This window comes from Vicia villosa, linkage group LG2, assembly GCF_029867415.1.
Source record: "Vicia villosa cultivar HV-30 ecotype Madison, WI linkage group LG2, Vvil1.0, whole genome shotgun sequence".
NCBI lineage: Eukaryota > Viridiplantae > Streptophyta > Magnoliopsida > Fabales > Fabaceae > Vicia > Vicia villosa.
In genome coordinates this window covers 161,710,577-161,737,172 of record NC_081181.1, presented here as the reverse complement: position 1 = coordinate 161,737,172, position 26,596 = coordinate 161,710,577, and positions in this window count along the sequence as shown.

Below are 26,596 nucleotides of genomic sequence, written 5' to 3'. Positions count from 1 at the left end.
ATGACATGAAATTTTGGTCAATGGTCAAATATCTTAGACAATGCTTGATTAACTTGTGTAATCTTCTGATTAGAGGGATATTTGCAAGCAAGATGACCTGAAAAGAAGGATTTGGTAGGTTTGAAATGTTTTGGATCCAAGAACAATTCATAAAGATCGCCTATAATTCAAGTATGGATGCTCCACTTGATCTCTTCGAATATCTTATCTCACACATGCTATGGATAAGTTCTTGTACTTTTTGGAAAGCCCAAAAAATCCTCTACAACTTTCATGTTTGGAGTTTTTCTGAATTCATAAGGGATCATCACAGAAAATGGCCTCAAAGTCAAGAACTTTTTAGGGTCAAAACTGCCTTGTAAATTTCACTAATTGTGGGTAATTGAGACACCAACTTCATGACCTCATAACTCAAAATTCTTGCATCTTTTGAAAATTCATCCTCAAGGGAAATTTTCTTATATGAAATGCCCAACTTTGGAAGCTTGTAACTTCTTCACCAAGTCACCAAAGATCAAATTAAAGAGCACATTTCATACAACAAAATTTTGACATGCCTAAGCTCAACAAACAAGGAGATGTATATGGCATTGATGTATATATAAGACTTAACCGCTAGGATAATACATCATACCAGATGCAATATGTATACCCTAGAGGCTGCCTCATAGAGTATTCCAGCAGTGTCTGATACGTATCCTAGAGCCAGGAGAGACGAAAGTTGTAACACCCTATTTTTAGTAAATTATTATATTTTAGTTTCATTATAATTTCATGTGTTTATTTAATTATTAAATAAATGTGGGTGAGAGGAAGGGTGTGTGACTTTATGGTAGGGTGTAGAGAGTAATTAGAGATAGAGGAATTAAATCAGAATTATTTTATTAGTTAAAATAATGATTTGATTTTATTATTTAAATAAAATAAAAGCAATAAGAATGTGTAGAGAAATTAAGGGCAAGCTGGTAATTACGAGAATAAATTGGGGGTAGAAGAGGGAAAGTCTAATTAGGAGAAAATATGTTTATTAGTAAAAGAGAGAAGTGGAAAGAGAATCAGTTTTCATTGTACGGAAAAACTTGGAAAAGAGAATAAGGAAACTAGGGAAAAGAAGGCATAAGAATAGCACCCATTGATAGAGTTTGGAAGAATTTTGCAAGAGAAATCTAAGGTAAGGGGGATGATAACCTTCAATGAGGGCTTATGCATGAGGGGTAGGGTAGAAGAGTCTTTAACCTCCAATAGGGTGTATGATATGGATGAATTATGATTATATGTGATGTGATGAGAATTTTTTGTAATTACTGATGAATTTCTTGCACTATTCATGACTAATTTTTCTGTTTGGATACTTGTTGTATTTTCCACCATTGTTGCGATTTTAAAGGTTTTAGGCATAACTTTAAATTTATGAATTGATGATTTAATTGTGTTAAAATTTTGAATTATCTTGAGATAATTAGGGTATTGCATAAGTTGAAAATTTCTGAGCATTTGGGTTTTTACGAAATCGAAATCGGAGGCTCGGAAGGCCTCAAACGATGAAAAATGCAGAAAATTATGCATTCTGACCGTTGCGTCCGCACTCAGCTCAGGGGGGCACGCTCGATGCGGGAGCCGCTGTTCGTGTTTTTTGGTCGAAAACGTTTTGGCCATAAATTTTTATCCATAAGTCCAAATGAGTTTCCGTTTGAAGTGTTGGAAAGCTAACACGATTTAATATCAAGTGATAATGGAATCATATGCATGAATGTGTTGTAACAATATGATTAATTAATGATAATTACATGTATCATTGATGGTGAATGTTATGATTTACATCTTTATGCGTCATGAGTATGAATTGATGTATTGTGCATGATGAGTGTAATTGAGGTGATGTTGTGTGTTGTTGAGTTAGTTGTGAGTTGCATATATGTGAATTAATAATTCATTGAGCTGATTTATTATATGTGCTTAAGGTGTGTTTTTATGTTGAATATTGTGTTGAGTTGTTTTTGTAATCTAGAAGAGAGGATTACGCGAGTTTGTCAATGCATGTACGTTATGATTATAAGAGGGGTGCTTACACATTGAATTTGTTAATATGTTCATACATTCATGTTGAGTTGTGTCAAGAGGCATGTGCAATAGTTCAGAAGAATGGACTAGTGGCTTGTCCCAAGCTCAAAGAGGGGGCTTGGAGCTTAGAAGAGGGGTCTCAGGGGTTCAGAATAGGGGATTCGGTTCAAGAGAGAACCAAATGTTGAGTTGGTACCACATTAATATGCATAAAGTTACATTTCATAACGAGTTATATATACATTTGTTGTGTTATATTTGTTTAGTTGTGATTGATTGGTGTGTTTGGTGTGAGAATGAAACCAATATATTGTGATTGAGATTGTGTAGAATATGCTATGTGTTGATATCCTACCTTGCAGTATATGTCTGTTATTATTGAATGTGATTTCTCACTCCTTTTGTTTGAATGTTGCCTTTACATGGGCATCGTGCAGATACTCAAGAGTATAAATATTGTTGTGAGTGGAAGCTAGCTCTTAGAGTTATTTCTTTTAGTCTCGTTGCTTTATTTTTGGTTATGCTCTAATATGTAACACCGGGAAGCAATTTATTTGTTTTATGTTAAGGTTTTCTGAGAGACAATGTATGCTATCGTATGTTTATGTTTTGGTATGATAAACATTTTGAGAAGATTTACGAGTCGATGCTTTTAATTAAAATATGAAGTTTTATTGTGGGATTTAAATTGGTATGCGTGTGTATTAATTATGATTCTAGTTCCATGATATTAGATGAGTTGGATGTCGTGTAAAAATCTCAAGTACATATTAGATGAATTGATGTCGTGTAAACACCCTACGTGAAATTGTATGCATTAAAATATTGGGTTACATGTTTATTTAAATTAAGTGTTACATGATTAGCAGGTGTGTGTGTGTGTGTGTGTGTGTGTGTGTGTGTGTGTGTGTGTGTGTGTGTGTGTGTGTGTGTGTGTGTGTGTGTGTTTAGATATGTGTAACATCATATGTGAAAATTTTGCGAAAAATCTATGATATAATTATAATTGTGCATTGGGGAAATATGGTGTTACATTAGTGGTATCAGAGCAGGTTGGTCCATCCGGCCAGTTTTATGTAATTTTGTTTGTTTGCTGGTACATGACATGTGCGTGAAACATTGTTGGTGCTCATTTATTTTTCTAACCACTTGTTTGTAGGAGTGGGATTGAAACAAGTGGGGAGAAGCTTTTGCTTCTCTGAAATTTTTTAGTTGTGGAGCGTTGGTTCAGATTGTTGCTGATTACAAGACATAAATAGATGGGTAACCGACTGCGACTCCCTCCCCCACTACGGAAAAATCAAACCTTCAAGGCCCACTTACACCCTACGGCTAAACAAATCATCTCTAGTAAGGACCCTATGTTAGGGAAGTTTCCACAAGAAGATAACTACTTTAGAGAGAACCAAACTTTTCCAAATAAGAGAAATAATCGGGTTCTCTATATATGCCGGTGAATTACTAAACTTGGAACTCTTAAGGAAACTAGAGAAAGTTGAGACAACAAGAAAAACATTGTCCTCTGAATGACTCCATCACCACCTATCAAATTCTAAGGAAAATGTCACATCGTGACTGACTAAAAGCAGATTATGAAACATTGTTTCTTGATAGAGAAAGATAGATCTTTTCCACTTTAAATCTCAAGTGAAGATACCATCCACTAATACTCCAACTTGACCTAAAGTCCAACCTTGCTGATTAGAAATACATAAGAGCCTAAAGAACCTAATAATTAGAGGGAGAGTCCAATCCATAAATCCTTTCAAAGAGAGGTTTGAAGGCCGAATTCCAATTTCCTCATAAGACTAATCAAAAACCAATTAGAAACATTATCTGCTTTTGCTAGACATTTATCTTATTCATAATAATTGTGTAGCTAATTGTTGCGACTCAACTTATCATTCAATTGACCCACTTTTTTACTAAAACTCATATGATTCATCAAAGTATAACTCTAATTCTAGTCTTCTCTATCATATCCTATTTTATATTTGTGAGGATGAATAATTTCAAATTGGTTTTTTCTTTACCTACCTCCTTATGGGGTCACCCTCAGCGAAAACCCTAGTTTACCCTGCTTCGGAAATGCATTTCCGAAATATTTTTTTTCTAAATTTTTCCATATTTTGGAAGTGCACTTCCGAAAAAATTCCAAAAATTGGAATTTTGATTAATTCGGAGATGCATCTCCGAAAAAACAAAAAAAAAATTAAAAATCCCAAAAATTAAAAATTTTGGGATATTAATTAATTCACATATCATAAATTTGATATAATTTATGAGTAATGAATAATAATAATTATATATTTTGATATAATTTATGAGTTATGAATAATAATTATTATATATTTCTATTCTGATTCATATTTTAAAATTTAAAATAATTTTAATTAAAAAAATTAAAATAATTTCATCTACAAAATGAGTTATAATTTTTTATTTATATATTTATATATTTATATAATAATTATTATTATTATATATTTATAATTTATATATTTATATAATAATTATAAAAATTAAAAAATAAGTGTTTTAATTTATAATAATTATTATATATTTATATGTTTATATAATAATTATTATATATTTATATATTATATATTTATATATTTCACTTACAAAATTAATAATTATTATTATATATTTATATATTTCTATTCTGATTCATAATTAAAAATGAGTTATAATTTTTTATTTAGTTTAAAAAATTAAAAAAAGATTTTGTCTTAATTTTATTTAATGAATAAATTTTATATTTAATTATATATAATTCAAAATTTACTTATGAAATTAAAATGTTTTTGATTTATGTAAGTTAGTAAAATAATTTTTAACTTTAAAATTGTTTTGGAAATTTTGATTCACCTTGATTTTATTGATTCACATTCATTTTATTGATTCACCTTGATTTTATTCCTATTAATTGTATTGATTCACCTTGATTTTAATTTTTTTAATAATTATTGAATTCTTTCGGAAGTGTATATCCGAAACATTCAAAGACCAATTTGGTCTTGAAATATTTCGGATATGCATCTCCGAAGACACCACTCTCCCAAAAAGGGGTGTTTTCGAAAATGCATCTCCGAAAACCCTTGGGGTGTTTTCGAAAATGCATCTCCGAAAATCCAAAAAAGGGGTGTTTTCGAAAATGCATCTCCGAAAATACTTTTTTTCGTGTTTTTGGAAGTGCATTTCCGAAATAAGACAAATTTTGAAAAAAAAAACATTTCGAAAATGCATTTCCGAAGTTAGGGATATTTTGGGTTTTTCACTAGAGGTGACCAAGAACGGAGGGAGGTGGGTAAATAAATTTCCTTTCAAATTTTACTCACATTATCAAAAATTAAACAACCACCTACAAAACATGATTGTTCAATAAAAAAAAACATATTTGTCAATAACGTGTTGAATTTGCTAAACCTTTGACAATATTTTGTAAACCACATTACATAAGAAAATGTTGAACAAATATTATATGAAATACAAATTACAATATGATTAATGACATTGACAGCCACAAGAAGGTAAAGAAATAGAATACCATAGGGAGCTTCTTTCCATGATTGTTGACAAATGGAGCTTTTCTTTCTCTTGAGCGTGTGTGTCTTCAATTGGTCATAGGATCATATACATATATAATAACTAATAATAAATAAATAAAAAAGCACTTTGACTAAAAATAAATAAATAGAAAGCACTTTGACTAAAATAAATAAAAATAGGGCACACGTTATTAGCTAACTAGGATATAAAATCAAAAACTAACCATAATATAAATTTAGGGCTGGAATGAACTATTTGACTTTGTTCTACAAGGATAATCGAAGCCGGCTCAGCATATTTAAAAGTCAAGCACATATTTTTGGAATAAGGTTGAAGGTTTTTCTTAAATACAACACAATAACATAAAAATTAAGAGACTTATAAAAATAATCAAAAATATGTTAAAAATATATTAATGATTTGTTTATATATTATTTTTCAATAGGATATTCAAATTGCTTTAGTGTATATACCATTAAAGTTTTAAAAAATTATAGAATAATTAGAATTTACACTTTGACTAAAAATAATTTGAACTCTGGATCACAAATCAAAAATCTTTTAATTTACAAATTGAGTTGACAAATGATAATACATAAATTTCTAACATTCAATAATAGCCTACTAATTATGGGGATGAATTTCTTCGAATATGTCTCCAAGTGACTTTGGATCGGGGTTAGATTCTTCCGTTGATGATGGCGATTCGCAAGTGAGCGATACTACCGTCTGCATCGCTTTTGTGGCTTGTGCTGAATATAATCGGTTTCTTGGGGTGAACCCTTCCCATCGAGGCCCTATTGTTGCCAATCAACTTGATTTACATTGTAATGCAGAGACATAATTTGCTCAATCTAGGAAGCTAACGGCAACAACAAACACGAATGATTACACATGGGTGGACCTTGAGTATTTATAAACCCTTTCCTCTTCTACTCGGGAAGCTTCTATGAGGGGAGCCTCCTTTGAGGTGGAATCGTCATCAAATTGGATGATCTCAACAATCCCTACAGACAAACGAGTATGCAACAAGCTTGAAGGATGCTTTATTTCTTTTTATGACTGAATCTTTCAGAAGTTGGGCGTCCGACTTTCGTTAAACTATTTAAGAAAGAAGTACTAGATCACGTTCATACTCCTCCTTCGCAGCTTCACCCGGTTGTTTGGGCCCTTTGTGAGGGTATTTCAATAATGATATGAATATAAGGATACATGAGTTCAACTTCCAAGAACCTCTTCTTCCACCTCTTATGTAAACCCTATTTCTAAGAAGGAAGTTGGTTACAACTTTGTTTCTCTTCGCCGTGCTAACAATAAAGTCTTTTGTATTTACACATAGAGGTGGAAAAATATCAAGATATACTACTTTTTGGCCACTCTCATTTCTCCTCTTGCTCATGCAACAATTTATGTTGTTTCGATCCTTTCTTCACAGTCGACTATGTGTGCCGATCAAAGGAGACTATTTTGGTCCCCAGATCACTTCGTAGAGGAGGCTAATTATTACTCTATTTCGTACGATGCCTTTATAAATACTGAGAAGACCATGAATGCGACTTTGCTTTCCTTTTCTGTTGCGGAGATACATTATTAGGATGTCGCTAATGCGAAATCTGTAACACCTTAAAACCCCAGCACACATTTTTTTTTTAAGTTAAATCATGCAATAATAGATTATTTCAACAATGGAGTGTCACATCTCTCACAAAAACATGCTTCTTAAAAACTTTATAACAACGCAACAAAAATTTAAATCATATCATCTCAAATGAAACCTCTCATACTTCATCAAACAAATAACTTAATTCAACATAGGCAAATAAATTAATAATTCTCATAAAACATCAAATAAACTTGTCCTGATGTTACACTATCAGAGCGACACCATGGAAAACTAAAGCTCAAAACGATAAACATAGACAAGTAGGCATCTATGCCAATCCTTCGAACAAGCAGCATATGGTGCTACTCTACTTGGGTACTTGCATCATCATCACAACGAGCAACACAACAAAACAAAATGGGGTGAGAAATACATTCATAATGTTAATGGTGTATGTAAACAAACATGTTACTTTTAAAAACATTATTCAACAATCACATAAAATAGTTCACATACATAGAACGATCACATATACAACTTTATGTAATGTAACTCGACTCATCACTCCTAACTCAATATGCATATGGTACTAAGTTTTTGGATTTCAGAGCTGTGTTACTGATTGATCCACGTCTCTGGTTCCTCATCTGAACCAACAATATCACCAATGAATTTGAGGCCCGTCTCTGGTTCCTCATCTGAACCAACAATTCAACCAATAAATATGAGACTACCAATTAATATGATGCATGACATGCAACAGACAACATCGATATGATACTCAACAAACAATTGCTCTTCTGAATTGAAATTACGCCAATAACAAGCCACCACTATAGTTTCTCATCTGAAATACTCACCTCAACCACATACACATATACATATAATAACAGCTTAACACATGCATATATTTATATTTTCGTTCAACATTACTCATCAACTAGGTAATTTATCAACATATATGCTCAACAATACTCATCAACATAGTAATACATATTATTGCTCATGTAAGTCCACCAACAGGGTAATAAAATTATTATACATGCTAAATATTACTTATCAACAAGATAAACATGTTATTACTCAACAAATATAATCACCAACAGGGTAACAATAATATTCTACAACTCATATTATTACTCATTAACATTTAAGTAGATAATTCCACAACCTTTACAAGATCAACATGGTCAACTCATAACCCATAAGAGTTCCTAAGTTTAATTCCCAACTACCCAATAACTTAATTTATAACTCTCTCAACTTGGCGGCTTTAAACAATTCTCAAAACAAATCTATAGAGTCGTATACTTTCAACTTCGACTCTAAATATGTCAAGGACTCTAAATAAATAAAAATATAACTCTAAACACATCAAAAGAGCAACAAACAGTCACCGAAATCAAAACTACTTGAAAACTCGTTGAACTAAACCGTAAAAATCGTCATCCCGATCGACCACAGCCCACCGCCGCGCGACCCAATTTTCAGCGGCTCTGCCTGTAACACCCTTCTAAACCCCGCGGCAATTTTTAAACAATTATATCAGAGTAAAACATAAACACAAGGGTGCCACAATTATATAAAATAAATAAACCAATCATGGTCAAGTCATGCTCCATCAGGAAACGGTTCACCAAATCGTAATTATGTTTATCACAGCGGAATAAGAAACATTATCAAATACATCCAATGGAATCATAATTCAACACCAATAAAGTAGATTAATTTCAAAAAAAACTCTATAACTATCGTTCCCCAGTGTTACAGATCAGAGCATAACCGACACGACCCAACATAAACGGATAAACTCTATGAGTCATCCTCACCAAGCACTAATACCGCTACTCCTCAATCTGAAAATGACAACATGTAAGGGTGAGTCTCATTCTCAATTAGTAAATATTATGCAATCCATAAGCAACAAGCATCATATTATACCGTTCACCCAATTATACATATTCAGATTCCCATCTATTATTCATTAATTCACACAATAATAGATTACAACACATACTACAGAAATCCATACAATCATATTATGACAAAATGCATATGACACAACTGACACTATGCATGTGGTACCAATAAACCGTGGAATCAATCCACCTAACCGATCTACGCCTCATCGAGATACGGCCCACCGACACAATTTCCACACAATGGGAAATATGTCCACCAACGATCCAAACATCACCGGGATCCAACATCAATGCATATGAATGAATGAAACACATATAACATACTTAAAACACACCGAATCACGATGAACAACTCATCTCAACACCACATCACCGAATAAGTATGTACATGTTTTCAACATCATTCAAATAGTCATGCATCCATCACAATCATAATAACAAATCACAACCAATTCATCATCACATCAAACACATTGTCACACTTATCTCATATGCACACAATGTTCAATTCTCATCAAGTAGTTAAATCTAGTTTTTAAGGAAATAAAGTCGGCTAATACCAATATTCATCATTCATCATATAAAACATTTAATTACTTGCACAACGCCCAAAACGACACTAAGAAATGATACACGGATCAAAAGATACGTTATTTTGAAGTTTGGAAAAATTCACACACAGCAAGGTTCGCTCAGCGGAGCAAGGCAGAAGCGAAACCCTTCCAACCCCCGCTCAGCGGACCTCAAGCGACGCCAAACAGGAGCGAACTACGTTGGGACCTCCGCTCAGCGGACCCCCCTCCGCTCAGCGGACCTGCGATTTCAGCAAACCCCAAGTCTGCGACAGACCCTGCGATTTCACTCCCTTTTCACCCAAAAACGAATCCAGACATCACATACAGGCATATAATCATCATACCTTCAATTATACACCATAAAACATCATCCAAACTCAATATTAACCAATTAGTTCACACAATTATCATCAATTCAATCCAATTATAACACCCTAACCTAACAATCCCAATATCTAATTGAACCAAACCATACATCAATCTACCTATCACCTAAGATCACATAAGAGATACTAAAAGGAAGAGTCCCCCCTTACCTCGATGAATTTCTTGAATGCCCTCCTTCCGGTTTCACGTTCTTGCCTCTTTCTCTTCTCTTGCTCTTTTCACGTGTTCTTCTTTTCTCCCCAAATGGTTCCTTTTTCTTATTTTATGAAAAATAAAATAAAATAAATTAACCACAACTTAGTAAAAGGCCTAACTAATTAGCACCCCTCTTTTACTATCACCACACCATAAGCCCAATAGCTCTTACTCCCTCATTTTCCAATTAAATCCAATTTAAATTCTAAAATTCCAATTATTTAATTTAAATCCAAATTAAATTAATAAACTGAAATTATGGGTGTTACAACTCTCCCCCACTAAAAGAGTTTTCGTCCTCGAAAACATACCTTAGACGAAAAGTTCCGGGTAAGAGTCCTTCATCTGGCTCTCTAACTCCCATGTAACATTTCCACCGACTGGTCCTCCCCAAACCACTTTCACCGTTGCTATGTCTTTACCTCGCAACTGCTTCACTTTACGATCTTCAATCCTCATAGGTAACGTCTCTACAGTCAGATTATCTCGCACCTGTATATCATTTACTTGAATCTCATGAGACGGATCCGCAATGTATTTCCTCAACTGAGATACGTGGAACACATCATGCAAATTAGCGAGTGCAGGCGGTAAAGCAACCTGATAAGCAACCTTTCCAATCTTCTTAGTAATCTGAAATGGACCAATGAAACGCGGAGTTAACTTCTTCGACTTCAAAGCTCTCCCAATGCCAGTCATCGGAGTAACTCGCATGAATACATGATCTCCTTCCTTAAATTCAATATCCTTCCTTCTTTTGTCATGGTAACTCTTCTGACGACTCTGAGAAGCTCTCATCTTTTCCTGAATCATCTTGATCTTTTCTGTAGTTTGTTGCACAATCTCCGGTCCAACCACCGTATTTTCTCCAGATTCGTACCAACACAAAGGAGTTCTACATCTCCTACCATACAATGCTTCAAACGGAGCCATACCAATACTCGAATGTTAACTATTGTTGTAGGTAAACTCAACCAAAGGTAAATAACTATCCCAAGCACCACCTTTTTCTAATACACAAGCTCGTAGCAAATCCTCTAACGATTGAATCGTTCTCTCCGTCTGTCCATCTGTCTGCGGATGATAAGCAGAACTCAACCTCAACTTAGTACCTAAGGCTTCCTGCAATCCTGCCCAAAACTTAGAAGTAAATCTCGGATCTCTATCGGACACAATACTAGATGGAACACCATGCAAACTCATTATCTTCTCAACATACAACTGAGCCAACTTCTCCATCGGATAATCCATTCTTATTGGAATAAAGTGAGCAGATTTCGTCAACCGGTCTACAATAACCCAGATAGAATCACAATTCCTGCTCGTTCTAGGTAAACCAGATACAAAGTCCATAGAAATTCCATCCCACTTCCAATCCGGAACAAACAACGGTTCCATCAATCCAGACGGTTTCTGATGCTCAATTTTCGACTTCTGACAAATTAGGCAAGCATAAACAAACTCAGCAATTTCCTTCTTCATTCCAGGCCACCAAAATAATTTCTTCAAATCATGATACATCTTGGTAGCACCAGGATGAATACTCAATCCACTTCGGTGTCCTTCTTCCAGAATACTATTTCTGATCTCAGCAACATCGGGTACACACACTCGGTCTCCAAACCTTATAACACCATTCTCGTCAATTCGGAATTCACCTCCTCGACCTTGGTTAATCAATGTCAACTTATCTACCAATCCAGCTGTCATACCCCAAAATTTGCCCACCACATTTTACACTCTGGCTCATTTAAATATCAGACGCTCAAGACATGACTGACTGTACACTCTCCTGAACAACAGCCCTCCAACTAGGGTTTTGCCTTTTTCAAGGAAAAGTCAGGTTCTGATACCAGAACCTCTATGCCAAGTTTCAAGTTCTGATTCAAAGGATTGCTTAGTCGATGGCCCAAACGATCAATAATCGACTAGTGGACCTAAAAGTCAAACTATGGTCAAACCACAGTCAAAACTGCTGATTTTTGGTCAACATCCTCATTATGAAGTATAATTCATCATTTGATCAAGTATTGATCATGATTTATCAAGGAAAGCTCCGAAATCTTCAAATGTCCAAGTTACTAATTTAGGGTTTTGAACTAAAAGTCAACCCAACTTTGACTGATCGTATCTCTCTCATACTTTATCATAAATTCCTCAACCGAAGCTCATTCTCAAGGAAATTCAATTCTCTACAACTTTTATGTTGGGTCCAAGATCCAGAAATGCTTCCGCATAAGAGATATAGGCCAAAACATTACAGGTCCTTCTAAGAGATCGCAAAAAGTCATCTTTTTCAAAAGCTCATAACTTGAACATGGTAGACTTAATTGAGATGAAACCAAAAGGAGCCTTTAGAGGACTCTTAAAGCTTTCTAAAAAGTCCAAGAACACTCTAAAATATGGAAATTTGAGAAGGTTACAACACGTGCAAGTTGAGCAATTTTCAAGAGGTGTACAAAGAGAAATATGGTCCATAATGATTCTTCTTCTAAATGGGCTTGATTTATTTTTGTTCTAACATCTTCTTAAGCCCATCCACGACCATGGAATATACCTTTTATATTTTTATTATTTTTATTTATTATTTTATAGATTTTATTCATTAAAATCATAATTTAATTAAATAAAATTATAAAAATAATAGAAGATTTGATTTGCCTTTAGAATTGATTCAATTATTTATCAAATATCCCACATAATCATTCCAAAATCGTGAGAAAAGAAATTGGAAAGAGAATGAATCTAAAATAGAAAGATTGCATCATATTTCCAATCAAATATTCTCAATTTTCTTTCTCATCAATAACATGATTTGATTGCAAATTTTAAACCCTAATCCACCTCTAGGGGTGGGAATAGGCCAGGCCGGCCTACAGGGGCCTACGGCCCAGCCTACATAGGCCTAGGCCAGGCCAGGCCTATTTAATAAAGAGGCCAGGCTTAGGCTTTTTTAAAAGCCTATTTTATTAAATAGGTCAGGCTTAGGCTATTAAAAGAAGCCTATAAAGCCTTATAGGTCGGCCTATATTTTCATATATATTAGATATATGTAAATAAGTCGGTTCATGTATGCATATATATTAGAAAAAAAAGGCTAAATAGGCTACCCTATATATATATATATATATATATATATATATATATATATAAAACAAATGCTAAATAGGTTCACTTTTATATGTATATATAGGCCGACCTACAAGACTTCTTAAGTTATATAGATTAATTAAAAACTTTAATGAAATACAGGCTTTTTAAATAGGCTTTCAGGCCAGGCCAGACTTTTAAAAAGGCTAGGCCAGGCCAAAAAATTGAGCCTATGATAGGCCTTAGGCCAGGCTTAGGCCTTTTAAGTTTACCGTAGGCCAGGCTCAGGCCTTCTAAAGCCTAGCCTATTTCCACCTCTATCCACCTCATATATATAGGTATTGTTGCAGCCTCATAGAGAACGAAAATTGGAGGAGCAAGGGTTAGGTTTTCTAAAGAACAAAAATTCCCAGAAAATTGCAAAGGTTCGTATTTGGGGTTGCAAACTTTTTCCAGGCCTTTCATTCATCCCATCTGATTCCAAGGTATCATATAGTAACTCTACATAGTTTATAACATACCATGATGTCCATGATATCTGTTTCATATTGCTCATATACATACACGCTTCTTGAATTTCGCATGCTATAATGCAACGTATTTTAACGCTATTTGATGCCTTGGCTGAGTTTCTGACTTGTATTAGAGATGATTTGAACGATTAAAACGAAGCTTTAATGCACGAACCAAGAGACACCATGGTTAGGGCATCAAGCTCACATCCTTTCGTTTTCCATGATGCAAGAGGATTCAGTCCAAAACGATCCCATATTCAGGTTCAGGGCGTAATTTTACGGGGGTCTGGGCCTTTATATTAATTATTTAACGTTGCTTTGTTGAGTTCCATGGTTACAGGTTATTTCCTACGAAACACAGCTTTTCCGCAAGTAAATTCATAGCTATACCCGCAGCCAAATCCGCAGGTAAGCTGAAGAAGATGATGAATGGTTGCATGGAGAAGAAGACCGCGTGCGTGGCACGCATCCGTTCGCCAGTCAGCCTCCTCTCTTTCTCTTTCCACACGTGGCTTCCTCTTGTTGGAAGGTCAAAAGTCAGCCACCCTCTCTCCATTCTTCATTGGCTGACGCGAAACCCAGGGACCCACCTTTGACTGTAATTTGAATTCTTCCATTAATATTAGTGAAAGTATTATTTATTATTTGTTGAAATCACTAACGACTCACCTAATACAGCACAGTTGGCAGAGTGACAATGGGCGTGACTATCAGAACCTGGGTTCGATCCCCAGGTTTTTACAATGTAATTTTACCAGTTATTTATTTACATATCCTATACAGCGCACCCAGCGAGGACCACAGTGGACATCACGTAAAGACTCTCAGGATCTTATCCATTCCAGATCTAACAATCAGGACACGCAGGCTCACCATGGAGTCTCGGGACGTCGTCACACCGGATTACACACGCCCAGGTTTTGTTTTATTTATTTATTTATGTATTCTCTCTTAAAATTAGCCTTGTTTTTATTTTTATTTCTTTTTAACTTAACCTTTTTTATATATAACAAATTAGCTAATGAATAATTAGGGTCTTTGATTTAATTTAGATATTAGGTTTTAACTAACCAATTTAATATTTTTATTTTTATATAATTAGAATTAATTTAATCATATTTAGACTAATTAATTTAGTTTTAGGTTATATAATTAAATAATTAGGTTTTTTTAATTTAATTTAGGTTTTTAATCTACTAATTAATTTAATTAGGTAATTTAGGCTAACTTAATTAAGATTTAGATTTTTTACTGTATAATTGGTGTAATTTTAAACCGTGATTAAAACCGTAGGCTAGGTTTTAGGTTTTTACCTTTAGGTTTTAGGTTTTGTAATCAAACATTGAATTTCTTCATCGCGATTCTCTTCTCACCTCATACTCCATTGATTGTCGCATGCCTTTACTTTTAATTTTAATTTTAATTTTTATTTCGCCTTATTTTATCTGCCTTGTGTTTGCCCTTGTGGCTGGTATTAATTTGTAAGGTTTTATTTTCGCGCCCAATTCTTCCTCTATTTTTTTGTCTTTTATTTCTGTTACCCTTTGAGGGTTTTATTGTAATAGTAATTAGGTTTATCTTCCCGCCTTTAACTTTCCGCATACAGGTGTTTATTGTAATAGTTGTAGGTTTATTTTCTGCCTTTTAATTTCCGCACAATATAATTGTTATTTAACTGCGTGGTTAGTAAGATAGGGAGTGGCAACATAATTAACTGGACAAAAAATCACTAATCCAAGATAACATAATCGAATACAACCACATGCTTGCTGCACACACTCACCTCTAAGGTAATCCCTCTTATGCTGCCTTCTCGATAAAATAGTCAAGTCCCTCCGAATATAGGGGTACCTTAGCTTGCTGCCTTCGATTCAAAATCACTATGTCCCTTCGATAAAAGATCATAGTCCCTTCGAGTTGCCTACGATAAATGTGATCTCGTCCCTCGATCAAATGGTGATAGTCCCTTCGAATGCTAAGGTATCCTTATTGTTGCCTAAATGACTATTATATCCTTCCCTTAGACTACCTACCCTCTTTATGGTAGGGATAGTCTTGTGGCGAACGATTATCCACGATGACCCTTCGATGACCCGCACATCCAATTGAAAGACTTCCTGCCCTCTCATGGTATGGATAGATCCTTTCGCCCGAAAGACTTAAAGAACACGAAAGACAAATTTAGGGTAGGTAGTTCTTAATTGCTTGCTCGAAACAAACAAATTCAAATGCTTTTCACACCTCATTTTCAAATACTTTCAAACAAGGCTACGCTTATTTACAAGCTAAAGTCCTTAACGAAATCTTTTTACTATTCACACACGACACTTCAAACTTTTCAAACAAACAAAGTGAGCTAAGCAATTAAGAGCCCATGGATAAACATGGATGAAAAGGGTGCCTTACACCTTCCCTTTGTATAACCTACCCCCCGAACTCAAAATCTTTCAAAGGTCTTTCCTGTTCTTTTTGCCTTTCCTAATTGGATAAAATAAAAGTCGGTGGCGACTCTTGCTTACCGCGACATTTCGATAAAGTCAGTTCACCGTATTACAGAACTGGCGACTCTGCTGGGGACGCTTTCGAATAAAATAGGGGTTACCTTAAAGTTTAGGATCACTTTAATTGTTTGATTTGTTTGATTTATTTTCTAAAGGCTGTTTTGGGTATTCTGTTGTGTGAAAGATCCTACACCCGGATCTAGTGTACCTTAGGTATGTGGCATTAGACCAGGGAGGTTGTACGACATGTATCGTTATGGTTGAACTGGTGGCCACCGTTAGTGCGACGCTTTGGTTTGTCCTGATGGCCCTTGAATCTGATCGAGGAGACGTTTGGCTACCGCGTGGTGTCATAAGCACTAATTCGCCCTTAGAACCTTAATTGAACTTGACTTTGGCCTATAGGAAGTAGCGAGATGGCTGGCTTTGGATTCCTGACTGAAGCTGGTTGATACTCGATGCTACACTCTTTGAGATTGGACTCAAGGGATGCTTTTGGCTGGCCGATTGTGCGTTATGTTGAGACAATGCCCACGAGAAAGATCAGGGATATGAGCACCATAGAACCCGGTTACTATTCTAGGACAGGTTGAACCAACTAAACGTCAGTGGGGAGGGTACTTACCTACGAACTTCAAGAAAGCCTCTAAACCTAAGGGCACTTGTGTGACTTGTTTGTGTTTGCTACTAACCTCTGTTTCCTTGCTACCACCTAAACCCATCAGTGAAGCATCACAATACACATTAAAAGACTTCGCTGGATTAGGCAAAATTAAGATCGGAGCACTCGTCAACCTCTTCTTCAACTCTTGAAAACCTTTTTCGCATTTTGAATCCCATACAAATACTTGTCCTTTTCTTGTTAACTTAGTCATTGGCAATGCCAACTTCGAAAATCCCTCAATGAACTTTCTATAGTAACCTGCCAGACCCAGAAAACTACGAATCTCTGGAGCATTCTTTGGCGTCTCCCACTGAGATACTGTTTCAACCTTCATAGGATCCACTGCGATACCGTCCTTCGTAATTACATGGCCAAGAAAACTTACTTCCTCCAACCAGAATTCACATTTAGACAATTTCGCATACAATTTCTTCTCCTTGAATAACTCCAACACCACTCTTAAATGATCTGCATGTTCTTCATCACTCTTCGAGTAAATCAGAATGTCGTCAATGAACACTACCACGAACTTATCAAGATACGAGTGAAATATCTTGTTCATATACTCCATGAAAACACCAGGTGCATTAGTAACACCAAATGGCATAACAGAATATTCATGGTGTCCATACCTCGTTCGGAATGCCGTCTTCTGAATATCTTTTGCCTTCACACGAATTTGGTGATATCCAGACCTCAGATCAATCTTGCTAAACACACAAGCTCCAACCAACTGGTCCATCAAGTCGTCAATCCTCGGCAAAGGGTATCGATTCTTGATTGTCACTTTGTTCAGTTGTCTATAATCAACACATAGCCTCATTGAACCTTCTTTCTTCTTAACCAACAGTACCGGCGCACCCCACGGTGACACACTAGGACGGATAAACTTCTTCTCCAACAATTCTTCTAACTGTTTCTTTAGTTCAGCCAATTCTGATGCCGACATGCGATATGGTGCCATCGACACAGGACTAGTTCCAGGAATCAATTCTATAGCGAACTCCACTTCTCTTTCAGGTGGCAACTCACTAACATCTTCTGGAAACACTTCCGGATACTCATTCACTACCCGTAGCTCACCAGTGCTATCGCCCCCTTTCACTTCCATCGAGAAGCACAACATAAACACCACTGCTCCATCATTGATAGCCAAATTCATTTGTTTGACTGACATAGTCAAATCCTCAACACTAACCTCTTCAGGAAAGATAACCGTCTTCGTAAAACAATTGATATGAACTCGGTTAAATTGCAACCAGTTCATCCCTAAAATGACGTCAAGTCCTTCAAGAGGAAGGCATACTAAATCCATTCCAAACTTCCTACCAAATATGTCAACAGGACAGTTCAAACAATCACAAGAAGTAGTTACTGAACCCGACGTAGGAGTGTCAATAACCATACTTCCATGAATAACAGATATTTCTAATCCCAATCGTTTAGCACAATCCATTGAAATGAACGAATGAGTCGCTCCAGTATCTATAATAGCAACTAAAGGTGTGTCATGGATAAAACACGTACCTTTAATTAGACGATCTTCTAGAGCAGTCTCTGACCCAGACAAGACAAAGACTTTTCCACCAACCTGATCTTTATTCGGTTTAGTGCAGTGCGGACTGATGTGACCCTCTTCGCCGCAATTGTAGCAAGTCACAATCTTCATCCTACAATCTGAAGCAATATGACCCGCCTTACCACACTTGAAGCATTTCTTCTCTCCACTCTTGCACTCATTCCTTCTATGCCCAGTCTCACCACAGTTGTAGCACCTAACGGGAGCACCAGAATCTCCCCCACTAGGACTCTAACAATCCCCAGCTCTAGGATTTCCTCTACCATATGGCTTACCTCTATCCATAGGCTTCTTACCTTTCTTGTCAACCAACTCGCGAGAGTGAGATGACTTCAGCTTAAGGTTATCCTCTTCAAAGATCCTACTACAGTCCACCAAATCGACAAATCGCCGAATTCTCTGGTACCTGATCCCCTGCTTGATCTCATCACGAAGACCATTCTCAAACTTGATGCACTTTGAGAATTCACTAGCCTCGTCATTGTTGTAGTGAACGTAGTACTTCGCCAACTCGACAAATTTCGAAGCATACTCTAGTACCGTCATATTACCCTGAGTCAGCTCCAAAAATTCAATCTCTTTCCTGCCTCGAACGTCTTCAGGAAAATACCTCCTCAGAAACTCTCTCTTGAACACAGCCCAGGAAACAGCTACACCATCAGCCTCCAATTCAGCCCTGGTAGCCATCCACCAGTCATCAGCTTCTTCGGATAACATATGAGTACCATACCTCACTTTCAGGTTCTCAGCACAATCGATGACTCTGAAAATCCTCTCGATCTCCTTAAGCCATTTCTGAGCACCTTCAGGATCATGTGTGCCCTTGAACAACGGAGGATTGTTCCGCTGGAAACTGTTCAGCTGCCTGTCAGCACCAATACCAGCCCCATTGACATTCCCTCCCAGTACACCAGCAATCATGCCCAGAGCCTCAGCAATTACATCGTCGTTTCTTCCTCCTCTTCCAGCCATTGTTCTGCTAAATATAAAACAATATTCATTAGAACAAGATGTATCTATAGTGTCAACCTTACACTATTCGCATACGAGGGATTAACTGACACTAAGACTCTGACTCTGACGACCGACTATACTCTGATACCACTATTGTAACACCCTTCTAAACCCCGCGGCAATTTTTAAACAATTATATCAGAGTAAAACATAAACACAAGGGTGCCACAATTATATAAAATAAATAAACCAATCATGGTCAAGTCATGCTCCATCAGGAAACGGTTCACCAAATCGTAATTATGTTTATCACAGCGGAATAAGAAACATTATCAAATACATCCAATGGAATCATAATTCAACACCAATAAAGTAGATTAATTTCAGAAAAACTCTATAACTATCGTTCCCCAGTGTTACAAATCAGAGCATGACCGACACGACCCAACATAAACGGATAAACTCTATGAGTCATCCTCACCAAGCACTAATGCCGCTACTCCTCAATCTGAAAATGAAAACATGTAAGGGTGAGTCTCATTCTCAATTAGTAAATATTATGCAATTCATAAGCAACAAGCATCATAATATACCGTTCACCCAATTATACATATTCAGATTCCCATCTATTATTCATTAATTCACACAATAATAGATTACAACACATACTGCAGAAATCCATACAATCATATTATGACAAAATGCATATGACACAACTGACACTATGCATGTGGTACCAATAAACCGTGGAATCAATCCACCTAACCGATCTACGCCTCATCGAGATACGGCCCACCGACACAATTTCCACACAATGAGAAATATGTCCACCAACGATCCAAACATCACCGGGATCCAACATCAATGCATATGAATGAATGAAACACATATAACATACTTAAAACACACCGAATCACGAAGAACAACTCATCTCAACACCACATCACCGAATAAGTATGCACATGTTTTCAACATCATTCAAATAGTCATGCATCCATCACAATCATAATAACAAATCACAACCAATTCATCATCACATCAAACACATTGTCACACTTATCTCATATGCACACAATGTTCAATTCTCATCAAGTAATTAAATCTAGTTTTTAAGGAAATAAAGTCGGCTAATACCAATATTCATCATTCATCATATAAAACATTTAATTACTTGCACAACGCCGAAAACGACACTAAGAAATGATACACGGATCAAAAGATACGTTATTTTGAAGTTTGGAAAAATTCACACACAGCAAGGTTCGCTCAGCGGAGCAAGGCAGAAGCGAAACCCTTCCAACCCCCGCTCAGCGGACCTCAAGCGACGCCAAACAGGAGCGAACTACGTTGGGACCTCCGCTCAGCGGACCCCCCCCCCCCCCCGCTCAGCGGACCTGCGATTTCAGCAAACCCCAAGTCTGCGACAGACCCTGCGATTTCACTCCCTTTTCACCCAAAAACGAATCCAGACATCACATACAGGCATATAATCATCATACATTCAATTATACACCATAAAACATCATTCAAACTCATTATTAACCAATTAGTTCACACAATTATCATCACTTCAATCCAATTATAACACCCTAACCTAACAATCCCAATATCTAATTGAACCAAACCATACATCAATCTACCTATCACCTAAGATCACATAAGAGATACTAAAAGGAAGAGTCCCCCCTTACCTCGATGAATTTCTTGAATGCCCTCCTTCTGGTTTCACGTTCTTGCCTCTTTCTCTTCTCTTGCTCTTTTCACGTGTTCTTCTTTTCTCCCCAAATGGTTCCTTTTTCTTATTTTATGAAAAATAAAATAAAATAAATTAACCACAACTTAGTAAAAGGCCTAACTAATTAGCACCCCTCTTTTACTATCACCACACCATAAGCCCAATAGCTCTTACTCCCTCATTTTCCAATTAAATCCAATTTAAATTCTAAAATTCCAATTATTTAATTTAAATCCAAATTAAATTAATAAACTGAAATTATGGGTGTTACAACTCTCCCCCACTAAAAGAGTTTTCGTCCTCGAAAACATACCTTAGACGAAAAGTTCCGGGTAAGAGTCCTTCATCTGGCTCTCTAACTCCCATGTAACATTTCCACCGGCTGGTCCTCCCCAAACCACTTTCACCGATGCTATGTCTTTACCTCGCAACTGCTTCACTTTACGATCTTCAATCCTCATAGGTAACGTCTCTACAGTCAGATTATCTCGCACCTGTATATCATCTACTTGAATCTCATGAGACGGATCCGCAATGTATTTCCTCAACTGAGATACGTGGAACACATCATGCAAATTAGCGAGTGCAGGCGGTAAAGCAACCTGATAAGCAACCTTTCCAATCTTCTTAGTAATCTGAAATGGACCAATGAAACGCGGAGTTAACTTCTTCGACTTCAAAGCTCTCCCAATGCCAGTCATCGGAGTAACTCGCATGAATACATGATCTCCTTCCTTAAATTCAATATCCTTCCTTCTTTTGTCATGGTAACTCTTCTGACGACTCTGAGAAGCTCTCATCTTTTCCTGAATCATCTTGATCTTTTCTGTAGTTTGTTGCACAATCTCCGGTCCAACCACCGTATTTTCTCCAGATTCGTACCAACACAAAGGAGTTCTACATCTCCTACCATACAATGCTTCAAACGGAGCCATACCAATACTCGAATGATAACTATTGTTGTAGGTAAACTCAACCAAAGGTAAATAACTATCCCAAGCACCACCTTTTTCTAATGCACAAGCTCGTAGCAAATCCTCTAACGATTGAATCGTTCTCTCCGTCTGTCCATCTGTCTGCGGATGATAAGCAGAACTCAACCTCAACTTAGTACCTAAGGCTTCCTGCAATCCTGCCCAAAACTTAGAAGTAAATCTCGGATCTCTATCGGACACAATACTAGATGGAACACCATGCAAACTCATTATCTTCTCAACATACAACTGAGCCAACTTCTCCGTCGGATAATCCATTCTTATTGGAATAAAGTGAGCAGATTTCGTCAACCGGTCTACAATAACCCAGATAGAATCACAATTCCTGCTCGTTCTAGGTAAACCAGATACAAAGTCCATAGAAATTCCATCCCACTTCCAATCCGGAACAAACAACGGTTCCATCAATCCAAACGGTTTCTGATGCTCAATTTTCGACTTCTGACAAATTAGGCAAGCATAAACAAACTCATCAATTTCCTTCTTCATTCCAGGCCACCAAAATAATTTCTTCAAATCATGATACATCTTGGTAGCACCAGGATGAATACTCAATCCACTTCGGTGTCCTTCTTCCAGAATACTCTTTCTGATCTCAGCAACATCAGGTACACACACTCGGTCTCCAAACCTTATAACACCATTCTCGTCAATTCAGAATTCACCTCCTCGACCTTGGTTAATCAATGTCAACTTATCTACCAATCCAACGTCATATTTCTGTCCGTTTCTAATTTCTTCAAGGATATTATTAGTTAACTTTAACATTCCCAACTTAACGCTATTAGAAGTACTTTCGCATACTAAACTTAAATCTCGGAATTGTTCAATTAAATCCAATTCTCGCACCATTAGCATAGACATATGCAATGACTTCCTGCTCAATGCATCAGCAACAACATTTGCTTTACCAGGGTGGTAATTCAAACCGAAATCATAGTCCTTCAAAAATTCTAACCATCTTCTCTGTCTCATATAAAGCTCTTTCTGATCGAAGAGATACTTCAGAGTCTTATGATCGCTGAATACCTTAAATCGAGAACCATAGAGATAATGTCTCCACAACTTCAACACAAACACCACGGCCGCCAATTCCAAATCATGAGTCGGATAATTCTTCTCATGAATTTTCAACTGTCTTGAAGCATAGGCCACTGCCTGCTTATCTTGCATCAAAACACCACCTAAACCCATCAGTGAAGCATCACAATACACATTAAAAGACTTCGTTGGATTAGGCAAAATTAAGATCGGAGCACTCGTCAACCTCTTCTTCAACTCTTGAAGACCTTTTTTGCATTTTGAATCCCATACAAATACTTGTCCTTTTCTTGTTAACTTAGTCATTGGCAATGCCAACTTCGAAAATCCCTCAATGAACTTTCTATAGTAACCTGCCAGACCAAGAAAACTACGAATCTCTGAAGCATTCTTTGGCGTCTCCCACTGAGATACTGCTTCTACCTTCATAGGATCCACTGCGATACCGTCCTTCGTAATTACATGGCCAAGAAAACTTACTTCCTCCAACCAGAATTCACATTTAGACAATTTCGCATACAATTTCTTCTCCTTGAATAACTCCAACACCACTCTTAAATGATCTGCATGTTCTTCATCACTCTTCGAGTAAATACGAATGTCGTCAATGAACACTACCACGAACTTGTCAAGATACGGGTGAAATATCCTGTTCATATACTCCATGAAAACACCAGGTGCATTAGTAACACCAAATGGCATAACAGAATATTCATGGTGTCCATACCTCGTTCGGAATGCCGTCTTCTGAATATCTTCTGCCTTCACACGAATTTGGTGATATCCAGACCTCAGATCAATCTTGCTAAACACACAAGCTCCAACCAACTGGTCTATCAAGTCGTCAATCCTCGGCAAAGGGTATCGATTCTTGATTGTCACTTTGTTCAGTTGTCTATAATCAACACATAGCCTCATTGAACCTTCTTTCTTCTTAACCAACAGTACCGGCGCACCCCACGGTGACACACTAGGACGGATAAACTTCTTCTCCAACAATTCTTCTAACTGTTTCTTTAGTTCAGCCAATTCTGATGCCGACATGCGATATGGTGCCATCGACACAGGACTAGTTCCAGGAATCAATTCTATAGCGAACTCCACTTCTCTTTCAGGTGGCAACTCACTAACATCTTCTGGAAACACTTCCGGATACTCATTCACTACCCGTAGCTCACCAGTGCTATCGCCCCCTTTCACTTCCATCGAGAAGCACAACATAAACACCACCGCTCCATCATTGATAGCCAAATTCATTTGTTTGACTGACATAGTCAAATCCTCAACACTAACCTCTTCAGGAAAGATAACCGTCTTCGTAAAACAATTGATATGAACTCGGTTAAATTGCAACCAGTTCATCCCTAAAATGACGTCAAGTCCTTCAAGAGGAAGGCATACTAAATCCATTCCAAACTTCCTACCAAATATGTCAACAGGACAGTTCAAACAAGCACAAGAAGTAGTTACTGAACCCGACGCAGGAGTGTCAATAACCATACTTCCATGAATAACAGATATTTCTAATCCCAATCGTTTAGCACAATCCATTGAAATGAACGAATGAGTCGCTCCAGTATCTATAATAGCAACTAAAGGTGTGTCATGGATAAAACACGTACCTTTAATTTGACGATCTTCTAGAGCAGTCTCTGACCCAGACAAGACAAAGACTTTTCCACCAACCTGATCTTTCTTCGGTTTAGTGCAGTGCGGACTGATGTGACCCTCTTCGCCGCAATTGTAGCAAGTCACAATCTTCATCCTACAATCTGAAGCAATATAACCCGCCTTACCACACTTGAAGCATTTCTTCTCTCCACTCTTGCACTCATTCCTTCTATGCCCAGTCTCATCACAGTTGTAGCACCTAACGGGAGCACCAGAATCTCCCCCACTAGGACTCTTACAATCCCCAGCTCTAGGATTTCCTCTACCATATGGCTTACCTCTATCCATAGGCTTCTTACCTTTCTTGTCAACCAACTCGCGAGAGTGAGATGACTTCAGCTTAAGGTTATCCTCTTCAAAGATCCTACTACAGTCCACCAAATCGACAAATCGCCGAATTCTCTGGTACCTGATCCCCTGCTTGATCTCATCACGAAGACCATTCTCAAACTTGATGCACTTTGAGAATTCACTAGCCTCGTCATTGTTGTAGTGAACGTAGTACTTCGCCAACTCGACAAATTTCGAAGCATACTCTGGTACCGTCATATTACCCTGAGTCAGCTCCAAAAATTCAATCTCTTTCCTGCCTCGAACGTCTTCAGGAAAATACCTCCTCAGAAACTCTCTCTTGAACACAGCCCAGGAAACAGCTACACCATCAGCATCCAATTCAGCCCTGGTAGCCATCCACCAGTCATCAGCTTCTTCGGACAACATATGAGTACCATACCTCACTTTCAGGTTCTCAGCACAATCGATGACTCTGAAAATCCTCTCGATCTCCTTAAGCCATTTCTGAGCACCTTCAGGATCATGTGTGCCCTTGAACAACGGAGGATTGTTCCGCTGGAAACTGTTCAGCTGCCTGTCAGCACCAATACCAGCCCCATTGACATTCCCTCCCAGTACACCAGCAATCATGCCCAGAGCCTCAGCAATTGCATCATCGTTTCTTCCTCCTCTTCCAGCCATTGTTCTGCTAAATATAAAACAATATTCATTAGAACAAGATGTATCGATAGTGTCAACCTTACACTATTCGCATACGAGGGATTAACTGACACTAAGACTCTGACTCAGACGACCGACTATGCTCTGATACCACTATTGTAACACCCTTCTAAACCCCGCGGCAATTTTTAAACAATTATATCAGAGTAAAACATAAACACAAGGGTGCCACAATTATATAAAATAAATAAACCAATCATGGTCAAGTCATGCTCCATCAGGAAACGGTTCACCAAATCGTAATTATGTTTATCACAGCGGAATAAGAAACATTATCAAATACATCTAATGGAATCATAATTCAACACCAATAAAGTAGATTAATTTCAGAAAAACTCTATAACTAACGTTCCCCAGTGTTACAGATCAGAGCATGACCGACACGACCCAACATAAACGGATAAACTCTATGAGTCATCCTCACCAAGCACTAATGTCGCTACTCCTCAATCTGAAAATGACAACATGTAAGGGTGAGTCTCATTCTCAATTAGTAAATATTATGCAATTCATAAGCAACAAGCATCATAATATACCGTTCA